General features: G+C 45.5%; 2 long non-coding RNA genes across 2 annotated transcripts in view; both read right to left on the reverse strand.

The window, feature by feature from the left end:
- Positions 1-24377, reverse strand: part of LOC139810527 (uncharacterized) — a 359450-nt gene that overhangs the window by 102504 nt on the left and 232569 nt on the right. The window lies entirely within an intron of this gene.
- On the reverse strand, positions 14286-22722 carry LOC139811373 (uncharacterized). Its single transcript, XR_011731621.1, has 2 exons — positions 20029-22722; positions 14286-14505 (listed from the first exon to the last, which is right to left on the reverse strand). It is a non-coding gene; the product is annotated as an uncharacterized lncRNA (long non-coding RNA).

Genomic DNA, 24377 nt, shown 5'->3' on the forward strand with positions numbered 1-24377 from the left:
TTATTTGTTTATAATAAACAAACGAGTCATTATTGGCGACCCCAGTGATAATCCTGTTCCAATATCCGTGAATTACGCAACGCGCAACTAGGGCGTGGCCGACGGCCTTGAACACGTCCGCAACGTAAAAGACGGCAGCCATTAAGCTGAGAGGAAGGACGGGGCAACGCATACGATTCGGGTTTCTGTATTTAAGCCTGAAAATACAGTGGCGACCGTAATTTCAGCCCAGTAGTAAGTGGCTAATACATAAGTTTTTATTACATTAATCGTTGTTCCGGTCACACCGTAATCACCGACCGTCCCGCCGCACCATCCCGGCGCTTGCGATCGCCGTCGCTACCCCCGCCACTCCGTAACGCCGTCGCGACGTGTATATAAGCCAAGCGTCGCTAACGCTAGTTTGCGATTTCCTGATCATCCGTCTCACCGACCGCACCGATCCTGAGTTCCCGCACCAAGCCAGTCCGAAAGAAGGTAGAGCGCCTCTGGCATTCTCTGTCTTCACCGACTGTGTCTCGGCAAACGACCAGCTTCACCCACAAGACTATCCGAACGGGGGGAGAGCACTTCTCTGCCTCCACCGAGCGCTTCTCGCCGGATACCGCTCCGTCTCTCGACGCTTGCAGTCTGGCTCCACTGAACGCTCCTCGGTGGCCGGACTCGCGCCGTTTTCCTCGATCTAGCCGTTTGTAGACTCCGCCGAGCGCTTCTCGGCGGTCAAACTCGCGCTATATCGATCCTGCCACCTTCCGCGCCGAATTACCGCGATCTCGTCCGCGCTTTGCGCCTCACGTCGCATCCGCGCTTCGCGCCATTTTCCCGCGCTCCGATCCGCGCCGCCCGGAAAACTAGCTCCGCCCGTACCGATCTCCATTGTCACGCGATTCGGCTCGCGAGACCGCCGAAAGTACCGAATCCGCCCCGTACGTACCGCGTATTACCTCGCGCCGCCCGCGCCAAACCGATCATTGTATCTTGCGCACGCCCAACTACTGTAGATCTCGCGAATACTTGTTACCGAATCCAGATTAACCCGCTGTACATATTGCGAAAACTTGTTATTGCATATATTAACCCGTTGTAAGTACCGCGAACACTGGTTATAGAATAAACTCTTGTTATTTTCGTTAACCAAGACGATACACTTCATTTTGCTAACCTCGTCACGCTTTTGCTCCTCCGCGCCTCTTTCGAACTTAGACCAGCCGCGAGCTAAATCCACGTTTCGAAGCCAGATTGTTTTATGGTGCCCGAACAAGGACACGACCGTAAGGAGCAGACCCAGGAAACCGGCAAAATGAAGGAGTTTTACTACCGGCTCAGTAAGAACGATCTCGTGCATGAAATGGAAATACTCGGACTCGATACCGAGGGCAATCTCGACGATCTCCAAAAACGATTAAGCAAATTTATCGACGAAAAACCCGAGGTGTTTGAAGTACGGAAAACCCTCCGCCCCCCGGCAACAATAAATCAGGATCCCCCGTTAACACCGGTGACGGTAATACACGCCGACCTCCCGAATAACCCGTCCACACAGATCATGAACCAAATGCGGATGTGGGGGTTGCAAGGGAAGGACCTGTGGGCATTCCTGGAGCGAATCGACGAATTACGGGCCGCCTACGAGTTTTCCGACGCGCACTGGCTACGTGGTTTGCCCGAATTACTCTGAGGGGACACGCTGCTGTGGTGCCGAAATAACCGCGAAAAATCGCTGGACGGAGTTCATAGCCAATTTTAAAGAAACATTCCTTCCGCGACGATACCGACTGCAATTAGCAAACGAAATCCGCGACCGCGTACAAAAAGAAAGGGAACCGTACGTAAAATACGCGACGCAAATGCTGGCCCTCATGCGTAGGGTGGGAGGCTACTCGACCAAAGAACAGGTCGAGCAGCTCTACGAAAACATGCATCCAGATTATCAAAATTGCATCTGGCGAAGCGAGGTGCCCAGCCCCCGGGAGCTGCAGCAACGGGCAGGGGAGTTCGAACGCTTACAGCAGAACCGGAAGAAACGGACCGTCGCGAAAACCACCGCCACCGACCCCCCGGTCAGCGCCGCGGTATATAATAAAAGCAAATATTACTGGCGCTGCAAGCAACGGGGACACACGCGCTTCGACTGTCGGCGCCCCGCCCGCAAATTTTGCTCGCAATGCGGCAAGGACGGCGTTCTGACCAAGGAGTACCATCCGTCGCCGGGAAACGCAACCGGGAGCGCAAAAACTCCGGCGTAAGGTTCACGCCCCGGCCGCACCTGAAAACGCGCATCCGCGACCGTCCGCTGGACGCCTTGCTAGATACCGGCTCGGACATTTCATTCGCGAACAAACACACTGCCCAGCTCGCGCAAACCCTCGCCACCGCCGCCGCCGTAACCACGCATATCGCCGAAGCAATTTTATTCCGCCACGGTTGCCCCGACACACTATTATCAGACAACGGAACGCAACTTCTTTCAGGCAAACTCGAAAAAATGCTCGCCGCCCACAACGTCGGACATGTGTACGCGCCGGTTCACGCGCCGCATTGCAACCCGGTCGAGCGGACAAACCGGGTTGTAAAAACCATGATATCGCAGTACATCGACCGAAACCATCGCAATTGGGATGAGCGCATCCCCGAACTCCAGTTTGCCTACAATACGCCTCACCATGAAGCCACGGGCTATACCCCCGCGTATCTAATTTTCGGCCGCGAACCGACCTCCCCACTCAACCGAGCGACCGCTCCGAGTACCGACGCCGCTCCGCCCGACGAAACACGACGGCACCTCGAAGCAGCCTACGAGCTCGTACGGATACATTTGGCGCGCGCTTTTCAGAAGCAGGAAAAACATTACAATCTACGACGCCGTCAATGGGCACCAAAAGTCGGGGAGTGGGTATGGAAACGCGAATGTCCACTCCAATAAAGCAGCCGCGTTCAACGCGAAACTCGCGCCAAAATTTCGGGGCCCCCTCGAGGTGCGCAAAATTATTTCCTCCGTAATAGTAGACCTGCGCGATAAGAGCGGCAAGTGGATACGTCATATCCACTGTGACGTTGCACGATGTGCACGTCACGGTCTTCGCCACTCAAACCTTTTGCGCGCGTACTAGTTAGTAGTTTTCAGGAAAAAGAGACCGGGAGACCCGTTTTGGGCAGCGTGGCGCCATCCGCCGGTGCGGCGAAGCGCCCCGATCTAGGGGGCCGCAAGTCGAAGCCGCGGAAATGATCCCGGCACTGTGAGGCCGAGAGCGAGCGAGCGTGGATGTCCGGCGAGGACTTGCGAGCGAGAGCAGCGGTCCGGCGAGGACCCAGGGCGGATTGTGAACGAGGGCGACGGCCCTACAAGCCCTGGCGAGGCCAAAGGACTGAGGATTGGCAAGACGTGGGCGGCCGGCAATCCCGACGAGGTAACAGGTGGCAGCGAGAGCGGAGGGTCGCGTACCGAGTAATTGTGAGAAAAGAGCTTATGATCCGATGGTGGTCTACGCGTCCTTGCCGTGAATCCTTCGGAATTGTTGTCGTGAATCTTTCGGGATTGTTGTCGTGGATCCTTCGGGATTGTTAAAAGTCGGGTCTGACATACCCCGCCCGTCGCTGCCCGTAGAAACGTGGGACTTCTTTCCTTCTCGACTCAACCGTAGTATAAGTACGGGCGATCGAAGGGACAATTACTTGTCGCGGATTACGGTAGCTCTTTTGCGCGTCCGATTATCGATAGGTCGGCCAGGTCCCACAGTCACCCCGTTAACTTGCGTGTTAGATTCGGCGGTAATTATAGAGGCATACCGCGACCCCCGCGTGTTAATTGTACGCCCGGCCACGCCCGCGGGAGGTTTTCCGATTACGTGCCGAGGACGTGAGACCCGCGTGGTGCTTAGATGTGCGGTGCTGTTTGCGTTTTGATTTGGTAAATACAATCTCTAGCTGGCGAATAATATCTTACTTTGCGGATCATATTTCTATGTTGCGGATATCCTATTTAGAGTTTTGCGTTTCTATTTTGCGGATTATATTGCTGCGAAGAATAGTTTCTCCTTTGCGGATCATATTTCTATGTTGCGGATATCCTATTTAGAGTTTTGCGTTTCTATTCTATTTTGCGGATTATATTGCTATTTTGCGAATAATAGTTTCTCCTTTGCGGATCATAGTTCTTTGCGGATCATATTTCTTACGAATAATATATTATTGAGAGTTTGCTTCGCGGATAATAATTCTAGGTCATATTCCGTTTTCGGGTAATATTTCTATCTTTCGGACCCTATCTAGAGATCGGCGTTTCTCGATCGCGGGGAATAGTTAGCGTGAGGCGTGTATTTGTTGAAGACCCCTTAAAGAGTCGTCGCGTGTATCTTTCGTGAAAAGTAATGGGATTCTATCCCGTCCTGTTGTGCAAATACAATTTCTGATATCTATTTTCCGCAGATTCTTTTTTTGTTTCGCCTAACCTCTGTCAACGTCTCCTCGAGTTACCCGGTCATTGAACTACGACCCTCTGCCGTTGATGAAGCAGCCGCCGCGAGCGGTCAGAGCTGTGTTATTCGGTTTGGAGCCTTACGAGGATAGAAAGAATCGTTAGCGTAGATTATCTAGGATTATTCGGAGTCACTTCGCGCGTTTCGAGTTATTTGGAGCAAAAGGTGGTGTGGCCTTCTCCACACCTGGCGCCCAACACATTTCGCGTTCGTATCCGGCTCTGACACCCGCTCTACATCATTGTGACGCTGGGCTGTGTACCGTGGTGTATAACCGCCACGCGGCAGTATAAAATAGCGTCGCACCACGTCCAAGACTTAAAATCGGTCCCCTCTCCTGCGACCAAAAACAAGGACAACGAGAGCGACGCCGAGACCGACGCCGGCGAAAACAACGATCATAACATCGAGGCTAACAGCAATACCGACACAGAAACTGGCAACGACGACAAAACGAATGCGGAGGACGATGACAACAATAACGAAGCAGATTTGGAGGACGACGACGAAGTTAAAGTTTAGGCAAAAATAATTGCCCCACTCCAGAAATGGTAAATAAATACCGGCGCCGAGAACGAAAGCTCATAGACAAACCATGGCAACCGACCGAAGCGAGTCTACGATTGAAAGTGATATCCTCGCCGATATCGAGAAGCTCCTGGCAGAGCCGATGAAGTACGATCCGGTCTGTCCAGGATTCGGGACCACATGGACGAAACTCTTTGCCCCGAGTTCCGCCGCCACCACCACCGCCATTACCGAGAGCGTTAGGCCTGCAGTCGCACCGCCGACACCCAAAAACGTGCCGACGGTCGGCTGCACGGTACAGCGGTCCGACATACAGCAACGGCGAAAGTTGGAGTGGCTCACCACCCCGCCACCTCCACTAAACCGGACGAAACCACGGTATGCACGTAACGCACTGCCGAAAATCACCAACATCGAAAAAACGAATATTGATCTTTCGACCGTACTTGGTCGTCCGACGACCGTACCTCCGGCACCGACACCAACCAACAACCCGCCGGCCGCGACGAGTCCTCCGCCGCCACCGATAACCGGCCCGGCACTACCAGAACCAGCCACGGCAGAGATCCCTGCGCCGCCTTCACCGCAACCAGCACCGGCCAATGTCCGGCCCGTGCGGGCAGAAAGGACGAAACTACCGCCCCGATCCCCGTGCAGGTTGAACCCGGGCACATCATCCGCGAGATAAAGCCGAAACCCTAGAGCGCCCAGTTCGCGCTTTTCAAGGAGGGGGGGGTGATGTAACGATGCACCCCCTGAAACTGCATCGTTCCGGCATAAACGCCCTGCCGAGACCACCCAGCCGACCACCCGCAGAGTGAAGAACGGGCACGGTGTGCCCACCGTATTTTTTTAACGTTAGCATGTACTGTTAGGAAGTCCGCGAACGGACTTACCGCGGCGACCGCCTCGAGGCGCCGAGCGGGGCCGAAGGCGACCGTAGATTGCCGAACGCGATCGCGGCGTCGGGACGCCGTAATCACCGACCGTTCCGCCGCACCATCCCGGCGCTCGCGATCGCCGTCGCTACCCCCGCCACTCCGTAACGCCGTCGCGACGCGTATATAAGCCAGGCGTCGCTAACGCTAGTTTGCGATTTCCTGATCATCCGTCTCACCGAACGATCCTGAGTTCCCGCACCAAGCCAGTCCGAAAGATGATAGAGCGCCTCTGGCATACTTTGTCTTCACCGAGTGCGTCTCGACAAACGACCAGCTTTCCTGATCATCCGCTTATCCAAAGCCAGTCCAAAAGGAGGTAGAGCGCCTCTGGCATTCTCTGTCTTCGCCGAGTGTGTCTCGGCAAACGACCAGCTTCATCCACAAGGCTATCCGAACGGGGGCAGACTCTGTTACCAAATCCCTTGTTACCGAATCCAGATTAACTCGCTGTACATATCGCGAAAACTTGTTATTGCATATATTAACCCGTTGTAAATATCGCGAGCACTGGTTATAGAATAAACATTTGTTATTTTCATTAACCAAGACGATGCACTTTATTTTGCCAACCTCGTCACGTTTCTGCTCCTTCGCGCCTCTTTCGAACCCAGACCAGCCGCGAGCTAGATCCGCGCTTCGAAGCCAGGTTGTTTTATATTTGTCGTACAGCAATCTCCGTGTCGCGGACGGGTCCGCTCGATCGCGTGTAATTGCGTCGAGGGTTTTCGAATCGTCGTTACCGCTGTGTGCAATTGTCGGTTTGACCGATAGGCGCAAGGAATATTTCCCGTATCGCGCTCTCACTGTCTCTACAATATTGAATATTCACGCTAATGACGCTAGCGGATCACGGGATAAAACTCTCGGATTCAATTATTATTGCGCAACCGTTATACGTGTTGACGCACCGAAAGCTCGCGAAAGACTGTCCGGGAGGAACGAGTGTGACTCTCCTACTTTAGGCTCACGCATGCGCTAAACCTTTCGTTTAGGCGCAAAGCCTCTGCTACGCGCGGCCCTCGCATTGGCCAATCGTGCCATAGGGTGTAGATGGCACGATTCCTTCTGCACCTTGTGCACTGGGATACGCCGAGTCGTCGTCGGAGACTCGGCACTTACACTCTGGAGATGCTACACTAAAGTGCAACAACGTGAGTTGGCTATCGCTCGTTCTGTCGTGCGTGAACCAATCACGTCGCTGCACCGATGGATTTCGCGCAAGCGAACAGGGAGTTACTTGATCTGCACCGAGTAACTCTCGAAAAGTCACAATGACGAATCACGAACCTAAGTAAGTGTATTCAGGTAAGTATTACCCGTTTTTTTTAAATTTATTTCTATTTTTCAGTACCCAGGATCATCATGGAATCGTCTTATCTCATCACCGAATTCGGCATGAATAAAGGTAAGTATTAAAGGTAAGTAAAATGAACTTAATATTATCGCACGCATAATCTTATACTAATTATTCTTTAAATCGACAGGGAATAATGTTAAAAACTAAAAATTGGGCTCTACATGCTCGCCGTGGCTTAAAGCCATCAAAAGTGTAAAAAGTACAATAAAATGTAATAAAGTGTAGAACTAAAAAATCATCAAAAATGTATTGAACGGTTGAAATAGGTGTTGGTGAATCTAAATCGACCTTCTTGATCGTTAATTATTATCATACTTATGCATAACTTGTACTCTGACTGGCTGAAGGTCGTAAAAGATGCAGATAGTTCAGTAAAGTGTAAGAAAAATGTAAAACTAATAAAATTTTTAAAATACATAAAATCGTTATTTTATTATCGGGAACTCATCCCTCTGGTTGTTAATGCAAGTAATAGAACTAAAATAGATGCATAATTGTACAATACTTTGGGGTGAAATAATGTAAGAATGGCCTGGGACGCTTCCCATTGGTTCTCGCTGTGTAAAATTAATAGCAATCTTTAAATATGATATCAAACTAATAAATGAATATAAAATAAGGTATACGCGGCCTTATTGGCCCTTCCAGCTGCCCTTGGGCACTAATACAATAAAACATGTTAAATATATTGAAATGACTTGATTATCACTGACAATGAGCCAATCGCGGATCGACTCCGATGCTTAATATTAATATGTAAAGTGTGAAGAGTATGTATAGTGTAATGACAATGTCCATGTTGGGGAAACAAGTGATTATTGGAAAGAATATGATTATGGACACTATTAGAAATTTTTTAAACTGCATTATGACAAGATTTGGTTCTGATGTATTTTTAGATGCGTATAATAGAAGAATCATATATGTTATAAAGATGGTGAATAAAATTAGAATAAATGTGATTATAGTTATATAGAATCTATTCGAAATCATGGTTGGGACTTTGGTGTTTGCCCCTATGTGTATATTCGATAAAAGTGTAGAATGGGTGTACTTGAGTGTAACAAGGTGTAATGTGTCTGGTGGCTTAAAATCTATATTCGTACAATAAAAATAAGTAAAATATATATGGCTCGTGGCCCTATACGCTCTAATCTATGTGTAAATATTAATAAAGTACTCTCGAGGTACGTTTCGCGTGAAACTTTATCTAACATAAAATAATGTCACTCATGACATCTGTTAAATTTGACTTTTGCGATAAACTTTAATACAAAAATACTAAAATAAAACTTTGTAGATTGTCGTTAGACCTTCTAGAGGCTCTCGTCCACGTCCATCTGCGACTCGGCTGCACCAGGCTGCTGCTCCTCCTGCACCTCGGTCGCTATCGTTTGGCAGTGGTCCTGCCCGGCCGTTCCAGCGGGCTGTTCTCCCACCTCCAGCAACCTCCGCACCTCCTCGTCAGGAACCAGTGTAAACAGGTCGGAATCGACCTGACTCAAAGAGACCGCTATCTATTTCAGCCACTGCCTGGCTGTTCTGCACGAGTGCACTTACGCCTACACAATGCTTATGCACCTGCTCGATCTCGGGATGATCTCCGCTCATCGTAGGCCTCTGTTCGCTGCACCCTCGGCTCGAAGGCGGAACCACGGGTTTTTTCCTGCAGTTCCACGGGCCTCTCTCTCCAGCTGGGTGCCCCCGGTTGATTTTACCTACCCTCTACTGCCTCTGGGTCGGGCGCCCCCAACCCTTTTCGCCGTACAGAAGATGGGTGCCCCCGGTGTACGGGCCGCTCAAGTCGGGTGCCCCCGACTGAGCCCCTGACCGCCTACCTGCAATCCTCCGCAGACATAAGACCGTACCTGTCCGTATAGATATAAGTCCGCGTAGATATAAGCCGTACCTGTCCGCGTAGATAAAAGCCGTACTTGTCCGTATAGATACTTGTCCGAGCCGTGACACTGCTGCGAGCCTCCGCATCTGTCCGCGAGCATATCCGCGATCAACCGCGAGTCGGCTGAGCCAGCGTCAAAGCCCACACCTACACGGCAAAGCGACACACAAATACACAGGCACACTCACGCCCTCAATCTCAGTGTAAGACAAGGAGAAGAATAAAGAATATTTTATGTAAAACTAACCAGTGTCTCCACGTTTTCTCATCCTGGCCCGGCGAGCTAATTCCGTGCGGGAAAACGCGACCGTTACAATTTCTTTTAACATGTAGGAAAAGATCCTGATGTGTTGGAAAGCATGAGCATGGGTCGTACAAAATGTAAAAACATTATTGTTTGGAAAATCGGTCTGGATCAGTGAAATAAGGTATTCACTCACTTGGCTACAGCTTTCTTCTCTTGAACTAATATATTTATCGAGTTATACATAATTACCTCCATGATTCACATGGATACAAGTATACTCGTGATCAGCTGTGTATCGTCCATCCTTAGGCTTTTATGGCTCGATACGTACTACTTCCGTTTCGCACCACACAGCGCTCCCCAGTCGCGCGACACGCACTCACACACTCTCGCGCATACATCGCCGCACATCAGCTGATCACGTGTAGCGGAGAAATTACTCATATTCCAACACACCTTAATTTATACGCTACACAGTCTTATACTCGCAATACCTTTTATTTCATAATACAAAGTCTGATTCAAATCAAAATTAACGTTTTTTACATTTCAACAAACTTAAATTCAAATAATTCTTAATAAATTTCTAAATTTCTCAAACTTAACTCTACCTAGAGCTTTTGTCAAAGTATCTGCCAGATTTGACTCTGAATCTACTTTCAAGATTTCTATAACACCTTGCTCATAACTCTCGTTAACAAAATGATGATGTACTTTGATATATTTTGAATTTTTAGTTAAGTTTCCAAATTTTGCTATCGCAATTACACTTGAGTTATTCTCAAATATTTTGATCGGTTTTTCAATTTTTACTTTAAAATCAATCAATAAATTTTTTACTACTTTAATCTCACTTACAAGTTCAGACAACGCCACATATTCAGCGGCGGTGGAGGATTTCGTTACACTGCCCTGTTTTCGGGATTTCCAATGTATCACGTTTCCAGATAATCTAATAACATAGCCTGTTGTCGACTTACGATCTAACTTATCGCCTGCCCAGTCAGCATCCACAAAACAGTCTAGAATTTCTGCATTTAAATCTCTTCTATAAGTTAGTTTCAAGTCTTTTGTCAAATACAAATATTTCAATATTCTTAATGCATATTTATAATGCGTCTCATCATAACTATTTTGAAATCTACTGAGATAGTTTACACTATAACTTATCTCGGGTCTCGTGCCTGTACTTATATACAGCAACGCTCCGATTATATTTCTATATTTTATATTCTCGGGTACTGACTGCGCGGGTTCAACGCTCAAATTTTGCTCCATTGGAGTTTGGTACAATTTTGCATGTTCTAAATTATACTTAACTGCTAGTGACTCGATATATTCACTTTGGTCTAGTGTCATCTCACCATTCTTTTGATCATATTTTATTCTTATGCCTAAATATTTTTCTACTTTTCCTAAATCTTTCATGGAAAATCTTTTTGACAAACCCTTTTTTATTTCATCAATTCTTTTCTTATTTTTCCCACAAATCAAGAGATCATCAACAAATAATATTATAAAGATTGTTCCATCCTCACTAATATACAAGCAATAATCATTTTCGCTTCTCTTAAAACCTAAACTTTGGATATGCTCATCAAAACACTCATACCATTGTCTCGGGCTCTCTCTCAAACCATATAACGCTTTGATTAATTTGCACACTTTACTTGACCCATCTTCAAATCCGGGTGGTTGTTTTACATAAACTTCCGATTTCACGCTCCCATTCAAAAATGCAGTCTCAACATCCATTTGTTCAATATACATTCCGACCTGACAACAATATGCAAGCAATAATTTCAACGTTTGTACTTTCGCTACTGGCGAATATAAATCTTCTAAAATTTCGTCTTGTTGAAATCCGCGAACAACTAATCTCGCTTTTTTACTCTCATCGGATTTGTTCGTAAATACCCATTTTAAGTCTAATGCTTTTACACCCCCTGGTTTTTCAACAAGAATCCAAGTCTTATTTTTATTTAAGCAAAACATCTCTCTATTCATTGCTTCTAGTCATAGTTTACTTTCATCGCTATTTACCGCTTCAGCGTACGTTAGTGGATTTTTCGCACTTACTACATGAACATATGCAATTTTTGTTGCAATTGGATTTCCGTATCTCTCGGGTTTTTTCCTATCCCGCTTTGATCGTCTCGATTCATCATCTAAATAGTCTAAATCATCACTTCAATCCGAACTGTTACTTAGCTTTCTAGTATCTCTCTGATTATTAACATTAAACCGATTGTTATTAACAATTTCTCTCTGAACCTTTTCTTCCTCGGAATTTTCTATTTCGCTATTTTCAAAATTTTCATTAAATTTATTCTCGGACTCACTATCATTTATCTCTGGATCACTAAAACCTACTAGATTTTCTTCATTTTCAACAATTTCTACATTTCGTGTTTTTATAATTTTATTATCAACCAGAATTCTATATCCATTTCTTTCATAACCTACTAAAATTCCTACATCTGCTTTCCGATCCCATTTTGAATCTCTCTTAACCTCGGGAACTCGGGCAAAAACTTTGCTTCCATACACCTTTAAATTTTTAATATTCGGTTTTTCATTGAGTAAAATCTCAAATGGCGTTTTGCTTTCAATAGTATTTGTAATAGTTCTATTTCTTAAATACGCGGCTGTTTTAATAACTTCTGGCCAATACTTTCTCGGTAAATTTGACTCTTGTAAAAGACATCGTGCGGAATTCATTATAGATCGGTTGTACCGCTCTGCTGTTCCGTTCAGCTGATGCGTGTACGGTGGACAAGTATCTAGAATTATCCCTTTTTCATGTAAAATTTTATTCATATCATTATTAATAAATTCGCGCCCGTTATTACATCTCAGTTTCTTAATCTTTTTACCAGTAAGATTTTCAACTAAATTCATAAAATTTTCAAAACTTTTAGTCACTTCATTTTTATTTTTAATTGGATAAACTACTGCGCACTTACTGTAATCATCTATGAATGTTACAAAATATTTGGATCCGTCATAGCCCGTCGTGGTATGCGGTCCATTTACATCGATGTGAACTATTTCTAAAATCTCTTGCGCTCTGTATCTATTATTTTCAAATTTTAGGTTGTGCATTTTATTTTGCAAACATGTTCCGCATTTTAAATGAATTTGTTCTAAACTCTCGGGCATCCCATCAACTAATTTTTCTTTGCACATTTTGTTCAAGTACTGGAAATTTACGTGACCTAACAATCTATGAAATTTTTCCTTTTGTGTCATTTGCTCAATATTTCCTACATATGAATCGGATTTACTACTGTAACTCTGGATCTTATACAGTCCATTATTTTTCACTGCAATTCCTATTAATTTTCCACTTTTATTATAAATTTTTGCATTACTACCAACAGATACTATTTTATTCCTATTAGTGACTTTTGCAAAGCTAATTAAATTCTTGTTCATTTCTCTGACATAGTAGACATTAATCAAATTAATTTTCATTCTTTTTCCATTAATTTCAAAGTATGTAATAACATTTCCTACTTTCGTACCATCTAAAGTCCTACCATCACCTACTTTTACTTTAATTGGATTTTTCAAAACAAAAAATTCATCAAAAAACTTATCATTATTTATAATGTGATCTGAACATCCGCTGTCCAAGATCCATTCAATGTCGCATTTTTCGCTCGCGTAAGCCGCGGTCTCGGGTTCGTTCCCGGACTCGGGTGCACGTGCGCGCTTACATTCTACCTGCGCCAGGAAGGTTGCCGAAGAGTCGTTGTCTCTCTCAGAGTAGTGGCCCGCTGCTCCGCCGCGCTGCTGCCAACTCCCTCTCCTGCCGCCACGACCGCCCCCCCTCGCAGGGCCTCTGGTCTGCTGGTACGGCTGCTGCTGCTGCTTGTGCGCACCTCCTTGCGCTGGCGCCCCTCCATGGTTGCCGCCATGGTTGCCACCTCTGTCGCTTCCGTTTCCGGCTTGCCACGTGTTTCGGCAATCTCTTTTGTAATGGCCGAATTTTCCACAATTATGACATGCTCCATTCCTTTTTCCAGTGTTGAATGCACTATGCTTCCCTTTTCCATGGTCGCTCCGGCTTGACTCCCACATGGATATTTTACTTTTCAGGAACTCACATGTCCTCTCTTGCTCTGGTTGTGAATCAATTATGTCGGCAAAATGGAACATTGATTCGGGCAATGTTTTCAGTAAATAGTCTAATTTTTCTCTTTCATTTATATTAGCACCTGCACTTTTTAACTCATTGATCAACTTTTCAAATTCGCAAAAAAATGCGCTCGCGTTGTCAAAATCACGCAGACTCAGTCTGTTCAATTTGCTTCGTACATTAAGCTACAGGGCTGTAGATTCTCGTAGATACAGCTGATCAAATTTCTTCAATATTGCTTGGGCCGTAGTTTCGCCTCGCACAAATTCAAGTTGGTCGTCGGTGACACTGCAATAAATGATGTTTCTTGCTCTGAGATCTTTCTTCTTCCACTCAGCTTCTTCTTCATTTATTCTATCACGTGTCGCTGGTTCGAGACACTCTTGTTGTGAGCGCACAACGCACTTGGCAACCGAATTGCCAAGTGTCAGGGAAATTCGACCCTAGCGACTAAAATCGTCAAGACCAAAGGTCCATCGAGGACCGATATCGCTGACGCGAAGGTCAGCGCGGAGCGCTGACCACACAGGTTAATGCTACCGCGGGCGATCCCGAGGTAGCAACGGGAAACCAATATAAGACCGCCGAATCGAGCGATTAGGCAGTCGGTCTGAGAACTCCACGACGTCGCGTTGAAACATCTACGAACTCTAACGAATCGCGAGACGGGAACACTAAATAAAGAACATCTCGTCCAAGCCAAGCTCTAGTATATTTAATAAAGTGTTAAAGTGGTGTTTAACAAAGTGTGATCATTAACCGAGCCCGCCAGACGCCCTCATCCCGATCCTTCCGAGCTCGCGAGCGGAGCACGACCCCTTCAGCCGTCTGAACGGCTAACATTGGTGGCAGCGGTGGGATCTGCTCCATCTACTCGCGCAAGAGGACCGGACTTCTGAGCTCATTCACACGCCTGAAACAAAACGAGCACATTAGTGAACGGCGGCAACATATCCCGGAGAGGAAAAGCCAGCTAAGACACGAGCGAAAAAGACGGTAGCAGCCGCGAGTGCAGAAGTGACACCGGAGACGGCCACGACCTACCGCACGGCATCACCGGCCCGAGCGACGACGCAGCAACAACAGGGACGCAGCCAAGCAGCAAAGCGGCCCGACGACCAGGCGATGCAGACGGACAGCAACATGCGATTCGTGGCGATATTGTAAGTGCGAAAATTATTATATCCCCGAGCGCTAAGTAGATGTCGGACGACCCGAACCGACAAACGCCCGTCCGACAAGCGTCGTTCGTCCATAGCGAGTCCGCGCACCGCGCTTCGCGTAATCTAGCTAACCCGGTGAGTGCGACGCGATCCGAAAGCGAAGGGTTAAACCGGCCCGCTGAAAGCGAAGGGGTGAACCGGCCCGCTGAAAGCGAAGGGTTAGACCGGCCCGCTGAGCAAGACGGATTAGACCGAGTTCGACAAAATTTAGATTCGCGTTTTGCCGAGGAAGAGACGCCCGTACTATCTCCGAACGTTGTCATAGAACGCGAGTTTCCGTTCGACGAAGTAGACGTAAGCGTAACAGGCGAACGCGAACACCGCGATAATAATACAGAGCGACCGACTCCGACAGACTCACTGACAGACGTCTCCGACGTCACGCCGAGCCACGTGTCACAGCGAGGAGAATTTTCCCTCACCTCATACGACACCGACGTATTTGACCCTAACGAGGAGGACTATACGCCTAAAGCTCTCAAAATGAGTCAGACGAGAAACGCGACTCCAAGCCGAGAGAACCGCGAGGAAAATCCGGACCCATTTAGAGTGTCCGAACAAGCCGTCACCGAAACGGCGCAAAATGGACCGCCCGCCAGGCGATCTCAGGCCCCAGAGCCGACGCGATCCGAGTTGAGAGCCCCGGACGCCGTAATTACTGATTTAATTAATCTAATACGCGACATGCAAGAACGCATGGACCGCATCGAGGCTACGGAATTCGACCGATCAGCCGAACTCCTTCGCGCTTTTCGCGAATTGCAGAATCGCGTAGGCCGGATGGAATCCGCCACATACGATTCCGACACGCGAGACCGTCGCGTACACAGCCAGGGCCCGCTGGATATCACATACGGACGAACGCGTAGCGACGTCCGGAACCAACCGGGTCTAGTTACCGGGTACCTCAGCCTTAAAGAAGCGCGAGCAATGATACCCGAGATCAATGGAGATTCGCGAGAACGCGTCCGAGAGTTCATAAACGCTAGCACGTATGCTATGAAAAATATACAGCCGACCAACGAGTCAATGCTACTCGAAGCTATTCTTTGTACGAAATTTAAAGGGAAGGCTATGACAGATTTCGACACGCGCGATATCCGCGATTTTGATCAATTAAAGCGCGAACTCGAGACAGAATATTTAGGAAAACGCTGCACGACGCACTTGCAGCTGGAATTTAATTCGCTAGCGCAAAAGCCCGGCGAAAGCGCACAAGAATTCGGTAGGCGCGTCGAGAAATTAGCGCGCGAATTGTATGAAGCAATGGAAGAGGGTAAAGGCCACACGCAGGAACAGCAGAAGGCCATCCTTGAAAACGTAAAAACTCAAGCGCTGCATAATTTTCAGATCGGATTGCACGACGATATAAAGCTGTTAGTAAGAGCGCAGCGATACGCAAGTTTGCAAGAAGCAATAACCGGCGCCAGCGCGGAGGAAAAGGTTAGAGGCCCCTCCCCGCGGAGCGCGCAAGCAACGGCAAAAAATAAATACCCCGCCGCGAATACGCGAGGCGCGGGAAATACCGTAGGACAATGTCACAAGTGCGGAAAGAACGGTCATTACGCGCGAGATTGCCGTACGGGCCGACAAGCAAACAGATACGCGTTGCCGAAACCCGAGAAGCCTAGCGGCATTAACACGATAGAGTGTTCATATTGTAAAAAGGCAGGGCATAAGCGCGACGAATGCTGGTCGTTAAACGGGCGACCAAAACCCGAGCGACCGCGCCGAACGAAAACGGAAGCAGTTAAGAAAACGCCCGTGAGTACTGTCAGAAAGACAAGGACACAAGAATCTAGCGAGGAAACATCCTCTCGCAGCAGCAGCGAGGAGGATGAGAAGCCTAAAAGGAATAAGGCGCGCGCCGCCGAGACATATCGTGTTGCACAGATAAGCAAGAAGCACGAGGAAGGCCCGCTAGACTTAGTGACGCTGCCCGTACAGGAGGCAGAAAAAGGAGAAATGGACCTGTTATTAGATTCAGGCGCAACACTCACGTTAATAAAAGTGGGAAATTTGAAAGCGAAAGCGATGGTGAAGGAAGAACGGTTAGCGCTAGTCGGCGTAACCGGACACCAGATTCACACGATAGGGAAGATAAAAGCCACTGTGGATCTCGGAGATAAAAAAATTCGCCACACGATGTACGTGGTGAAAGACAATTTTCCCATTGAGTACGAAAGCATTTTAGGAAACGACTTCCTCTCAAAACACAAAGCAGATATTTCAAATTCGAAAAAGCGATTAAAAATCGGCTCAGCTTCCTTTAAGCTCCGACCTTTTCGCAAGGTAAAACTTCCGCCACATAGCGAAACAATCGTGGAAGCCGTCACCGATCATAATCGTGTCGGCATTGTGCGGAGCGGCGAACCCGCCCCAGGGGTCTTTATCGGGCATTGCCTAGTGCAGCCCGTCGAATTTAAATGTCCGATTAGCGTATTGAATGTGACGGACAAGCCCGTGGAGATACTCACTCCACATGTAACTTTAGAAGACCTGCCGCCGCCCGACACCGCGGACGTTCTCTCGTTACGCTCGAGCGACGAGCGCGAGACCATCGCCGAACGACAAAAGAAAGTACGCGAGCAAGTACAGCTCGATCACTTGAACGCCGAAGAGCGAGCAGCCGTAGAACAAATTTGCGATGATTACTTTGATGTGTTCTATATAGACGGCGACCATTTAAGCGCGACTACCGCAATAGAGCACGAGATAAATATCCGGCCAGGTAGCGCGCCCGTGAATGTGAAATCATATCGGTTACCCGAGAAGCATAAGGCCGAAGTGAAAAAGCAAATAGAAAAGATGCTCGAAGACGGCATAATCAGCCCGAGCACGAGTCACTGGAACGCACCGATAATAGTCGTTCTTAAAAAACCGGACGCATCCGGAAAAGTGCAATTTCGCGTGGTTATTGATTTTCGGAAAATGAATGATCTCACCATGGGAGATTCTTTTCCCATGCCGAACATAACCGACATATTAGACCAATTAGGTAACGCGAAATATTTTACCGTTTTAGATTTGGCCTCGGGGTATCACCAAATCCCCATGCATAAAGACCACAAAGGCAAAACAGCCTTCTCCACTCCGGATGGGCACTTTGAATTTAATCGCATGCCTTTTGGTCTGAAAAACGCACCGGCAGCATTTCAGCGGCTAATGTACGCGGTGCTGGCCGGCCTGCTAGGGCTGAGATGTTTCGTGTATATCGACGACATCGTCATATACGGGGCGACGCTAACGGAACATATCAGAAGAATAATAGCCGTGCTACTCAGGCTCCGAAAATACAATCTAAAGTTAAAACCGAGTAAATGCGCGTTCCTACGAAAGGAAGTCGTGTACCTGGGTCACGTGATTTCGGAAAAAGGAATCTCACCGGACCCGTCGAAACTAATAGCTGTCAAGGAGTTTCCGACTCCTAAAAAACTGAAAGACATTCAGTCGTTCATAGGCCTAGCCGGGTACTACCGAAAATTCATCGAAAATTTTTCGAAACTAGCCAAGCCACTGACCAAGCTCACTAGGAAAAGAGAAAAATTTATTTGGTCTATAGAGCAGCAAAACGCGTTTGAATTATTAAAGGAAAAATTAACAACCGCGCCGGTGTTAAATTATCCCGACTTCAATAAAGAATTTATAGTGACGACAGACGCGTCAGATTTCGCAATAGGAGCTATCCTCTCACAGGGAGTAGTCGGCCAAGACCGACCGATAGCGTACGCCAGCCGCGTATTATGCAAAGCGGAACAGAATTATAATACGACGGAGAAAGAACTGCTAGCCATCGTGTGGGCAGTCAAGCATTTTCGCCCCTATCTTTATGGCGTTAGATTTAAAATAATAACCGATCACAAACCATTGATCTGGTTATTCAATGTTACCGACCCCGGTTCAAGATTAATTAGATGGAGGCTTAAATTAGAGGAGTATGATTACGAAATCATACACAAGGCAGGGAAGAGCAACCTAAACGCCGACGCATTGAGCCGTAACCCGATAACAGAGGCGTCAGCTGTGCATACGATACAGCAAGAAGAAGAAGATGCGCCCCGAGAATACTCGGAGGAGGAAAAAAAACAGATACTATACGAGTATCACGACTCGCCTATCGGAGGGCACCAAGGAGTCACACGCACTTTAGACCGAATCCGATTGCAACACGATTGGAAAGGTATAACAAAGGATGTCGAGACTTACATCGGCAGATGCGAATACTGCCAAAAAAATAAATTAAGCAGAAAAACGAAGATGCCAATGGTCATCACGGACACGCCGGAACGACCATTTGAAAAATGCGCTCTCGACATCGTCGGTCCGTTAACAGTTACAAATCAAGGAAATAAATATATTCTGACGTTTCAGGATAATTTAACGAAATTTAGTAAGGCGATACCGATCGAAAATCAGGAAGCCAGAACCATCGCCAAAGAATTCGTAACAAAAATCGTGTTAGAACACGGAATTCCGGAGAAAATTCTCACGGATCAGGGCACGAACTTTACAAGCGAAATGTTCAAAAATACGTGCAAATTATTGAAAATCGAGAAGATTCAAACAACGGCGTATCACCCTGAGAGTAATGGGGCACTAGAGAGATCGCATCGTACTCTCGCCGAATACTTGAGACATTATATAAATCAAGATCAAACTGACTGGGACGAATGGCTTCCTTATGCGATGTTTACATACAATACGACACCACACTCTACTACAGGCTTCACGCCTTTCGAATTGGTCTACGGGCACCGACCTGACCTACCGACGGCCCTAATAAAACCGCCGAAATTAACATACTCATACGAGGATTACGCAAAAGAACTACGAGAGCGAATCCGCGCAGCGAATCAAATCGCGAGAGAAAATACGAAGGACGAAAAAGCGAAATCGAAACTACAATTTGATAAAAAAAGCAAGAAGGCAACCTTCAAAGTAGGCGATAAAGTACTACTTTATGACGAAACGATACGACGAGGCCGCTTAAAGAAGCTCGACTCGCAATGGGTGGGACCATATATTATTTTAGAAAAACACGACAATGTAAATTACACGATTAAAATTAAACGAAAGACGCTACGCGTTCACGCGAACCGATTGAAAGCGTTAGTAGAGGAATAAAAAAGCACTCATATTAAAGCAAAAGCAAAAAAAAAAAAAGGCAAAAAAAGGGGGGAAAAAGAAAAGAGAAGAAAACTAACAGTACTCACCTAAAGGTCACCACGTCGCACGACGGAGACTTCTCTCCCCCCTGTGGCCACATCCACGGTAATCCTCAGGGGGAGGATATCAGCCCGAACTGCCTCCTCGTACGAGGGAGGCGGCGAGTCAGGCGATTCAGGCTCTGCAACCTGGGCGCGGGGAGCTCGAGCCACCCGCAACCAGTAGGTGCGCAAACACGCATCACACGTGGATGGCGCGAAAAATCGGTTACATCTAAAGCAACGCATTTTTCCTTTTTTTTGGCACTCAAAGCACACTAACCGTAAAGAACCGCTTGGAGGCTAGCAGTAGACTAACGCAAAAATGCGCTACTCAAAAGAAATGACACTTGCTGACAGATAAAGTCAGCATAAAATAAAAGATAAATAGAATACCCCCAGGAACATATTCATATTACAGGCTAGCTATCACCCTACACCTTGCAAGGGAAATGACGTCAGAGCCGTTACCATACGAAATGACAGCGTTCACTGCCGAACCCGGCATATATTACGAGAAAATCGGACAACTCCAGCAAACGAAAGCAACATGGAAAATGGCAATACGCATAGACGTAACAGCATTAAACATAAGATATCAACAACTTCAGGAAAACCTAGCACGCATCGAAGAAATCTGCAACCATGCCATCAGAAGCACCAAAAACACATGCCAAATCACGCTCCAAACTATTAGGCGAGAAAATAGTAAAATGACACGCAACCTAGAGCAACTACAAACCATTTACCGATCACCCCTAAGTAAACGAGGCCTGATCGACGCTGTAGGCCAAATAAGTAAAACGTTATTTGGCACCATGGACGCTGAAGACGCAAAAATCATAAATGAGCAAATACAGTTGCTAAATAATCAACAACAAACATTGCAACACGCGGCAAAAAATCAATTGAAAATCATTAATGCCACAATAGGTCATATTGAGAAACTAGAACAAACACTGTCATATAACGAAAATTTAATGGCTAACGTTACAAGAAAACTAGAAGAACAGCTTATGTACAGAGAGGGACTAGACGAACAACTATTAGTATTAAACGCTATTTTGAATGACCTCACGACAGACATAAACGACATTACAGACTATCTGACTCACGCAAATCACAATATTTTATTAACGCGCGTGCTCCCGATCGAAAAAATAATCATAGAACTAAGAGAAGCGACCTCACACATAGACAGGAGATTGAATTTTCCATTCAAAATACAAGCCGAAAACTGGAATTCTATCCAAAAATATCTAAATGTAAACGTGTATTATGATAACTCGAACATATATACTATTCTCGTATTCCCATTGATAGCGTACCCAACATACGAAATTATAAAAATCACTCCTGTACCGATACACAATGACCATAATGTTTTCACACTCCTAGAACCCTCTCATACCCTACTAGGAATAAATCGAGAAAATCACAATTATATAATTTTAAAAGAAAGCGATTTAAATGAATGTACGCGAGATAATACCAAATTCACTTGCGCTCAAAATCTCCCTGTCTATTTTATAACTGCGAATGCGCCGACTGAAATACAACTCTTCGTAAAAACGTCGAGATATATAGAAAACCGAAAACAGCGTCACATAATCTCAAATGTAACACTCTGGATTGCAGTATCAGAACCCCAGACATGGTTATTTTCCACTCCAAAAACAACCGACATAATAATTCAATGCAAAGAATTGTCAGAAAATAAAGTAAAACTAGAGAAAACCGGAAAAATCACATTACGCAACAGTTGTAAATTAACTACACCAGATATATATTTAGAGACCAAAAACCGAGTGTATAATAAAAATGTAAAAATGTATTTACCTGAATTTAATGTAACAGACACAATAGAAAAAAGCATAACAATAAGCAATAGAATAGAATCCGATAAGGAAATAAATTTGGAACCAATAATCAAAGATCCGACAGAATTAATAAAATTAAGCTTGAATCTGGAAGAAATCAAAAAGGAAATGGAAAATAACCAACCGAACATTTTCACGAATAAAAATATTATATATCCCGTAGGCTCCACAGTCACAATTGTAATAGTAATAAGTATCATAGCTGTAATCATCTATGTAATAAAGAAAAGAAGGGACCACTAAAAAATTTATAATACAAAAACAATCATGTAAAATAGCATAAGACACCTAGATTGTAACCCCTCAAGGGAAAAGAAAACACACATAAATAAACGAAAAACTACGTTTTTCTTTTTCCGCGGGGGGAGGGATGTTGTGAGCGCACAACGCACTTGGCAACCGAATTGCCAAGTGTCAGGGAAATTCGACCCTAGCTACTAAAATCGTCAAGACCAAAGGTCCATCGAGGACCGATATCGCTGACGCGAAGGTCAGCGCGGAGCGCTGACCACACAGGTTAATGCTACCGCGGGCGATCCCGAGGTAGCAACGGGAAACCAATATAAGACCGCCGAATCGAGCGATTAGGCAGTCGGTCTGAGAACTCCACGACGTCGCGTTGAAACATCTACGAACTCTAACGAATCGCGAGACGGGAACACTAAATAAAGAACACCTCGTCCAAGCCAAGCTCTAGTATATTTAATAAAGTGTTAAAGTGGTGTTTAACAAAGTGTGATCATTAACCGAGCCCGCCAGACGCCCTCATCCCGATCCTTCCGAGCTCGCGAGCGGAGCACGACCCCTTCAGCCGTCTGAACGGCTAACACTCTTTGTACTCCAGAAATAATAAAATTCTGTGTTTCCAAATGCTGTAGTTACTCCCACTAAATCTTGGGATCTTGAATTCGTCATTTGACGCCATTTTGATTTCTTCTTGTTCAATTTTAATTTCGACTCTGGACCTCTCTGAATCTTCGATCTCGTGCTTCAGTATACAGATTTTCTCAATCTCTTTTCTGAACAATTTCTTCAAATATTTTCTTAACTTTTTCAGTTTCTCTTCTGATTCTTCCTCCGAGTGTTCTTTCTCACTTGATTCAATTTCACTTTCATTCGGTTCCTTCTTTCCGAAAAATTTGAAAGCACGTGTTAGCATAACCTTTTTCACTCGCAACCACGTTCTGCTACCATGTTTGGAAAATCGGTCTGGATCGGTGAAATAAGGTATTCACTCACTTGGCTACAGCTTTCTTCTCTTGAACTAATATATTTATCGAGTTATACATAATTACCTCCATGATTCACATGGATACAAGTATACTCGTGATCAGCTGTGTATCGTCCATCCTTAGGCTTTTATGGCTCGATACGTACTACTTCCGTTTCGCACCACACAGCGCTCCCCAGTCGCGCGACACGCACTCACACACTCTCGCGCATACATCGCCGCACATCAGCTGATCACGTGTAGCGGAGAAATTACTCATATTCCAACAATTATTAATAACGTTTTGTGCCCAATTGTAACGGAACGTGTCGTTGACAAGATTCAGAACACAAAATTTACAATATATATAGACGAAACATCTGACATTTGTAATGATAAATGGATGACTTTCCTCGTTCGATACGTTGACTCGGAGACATTAGATATTCGCTCGCAATTAATTAAATTAATTAATATTGATGCCAAAGATTCTAGCGCAGAGAAGTTGTTTTCTGGATTTAAATGCGAAATGTTAAATTCATAGATACCATTTTTAAATATTATTTTCTTGTAATGCGACAATACGTTATATAATTTTTTAAGATTTGGTTAATTAGACCCAGTTTTATACGCGATCAAAGGTCCATAATTTTTTAAGAAATGCTTGTAATAGCTCTAATTTTCGAAAATTTTAAGATATCGGTCTATTTCTAATTTTATTATATTTTTTAGTTTTTTTACTTCTATTTCATATATAATTCTTTAAGATTTGGTTGATTAGATCCAGCTTTATATGCGAGCAAAGGTCATATGCGAAAGTTCACATATGGACCATGTAATCTGAATTTCAAAAGTCAATATCGATTTGACATTGTGTCAATTGTAAAACCCCACTTTTTTATTCGAGAGAGTATCATGTAAGGAAGGTTGTGATTGATTTTGGCGATAATCGTTAAAGCGGTTTTTTTTAAATAAAATATAGAATTTTGATAGAAATGTCCGTTTATGCTCTAACGCGCGAAAAGCTTCCTCTATGAGAAAGCCAAACTAAAAATTATGCATCTAATAAAATATGAAATTCCTCATAAAGGAGCTTTGAGCGCGTAGCAATACGTTGTGGATTCAATTTGCTAAGGACCACGCACTAATTATATGAAAAAAGTGGCCACCGTTAAAATCGACAAAAACTACGGAAAACTGTAGTTTGTGTAATGCCGATAAAAAGTTCAAATCCGCACAACCCTCAAAATATGCTAATTTTTAAGCTA

Source organism: Temnothorax longispinosus, chromosome 1 (assembly GCF_030848805.1).
Source record: "Temnothorax longispinosus isolate EJ_2023e chromosome 1, Tlon_JGU_v1, whole genome shotgun sequence".
NCBI lineage: Eukaryota > Metazoa > Arthropoda > Insecta > Hymenoptera > Formicidae > Temnothorax > Temnothorax longispinosus.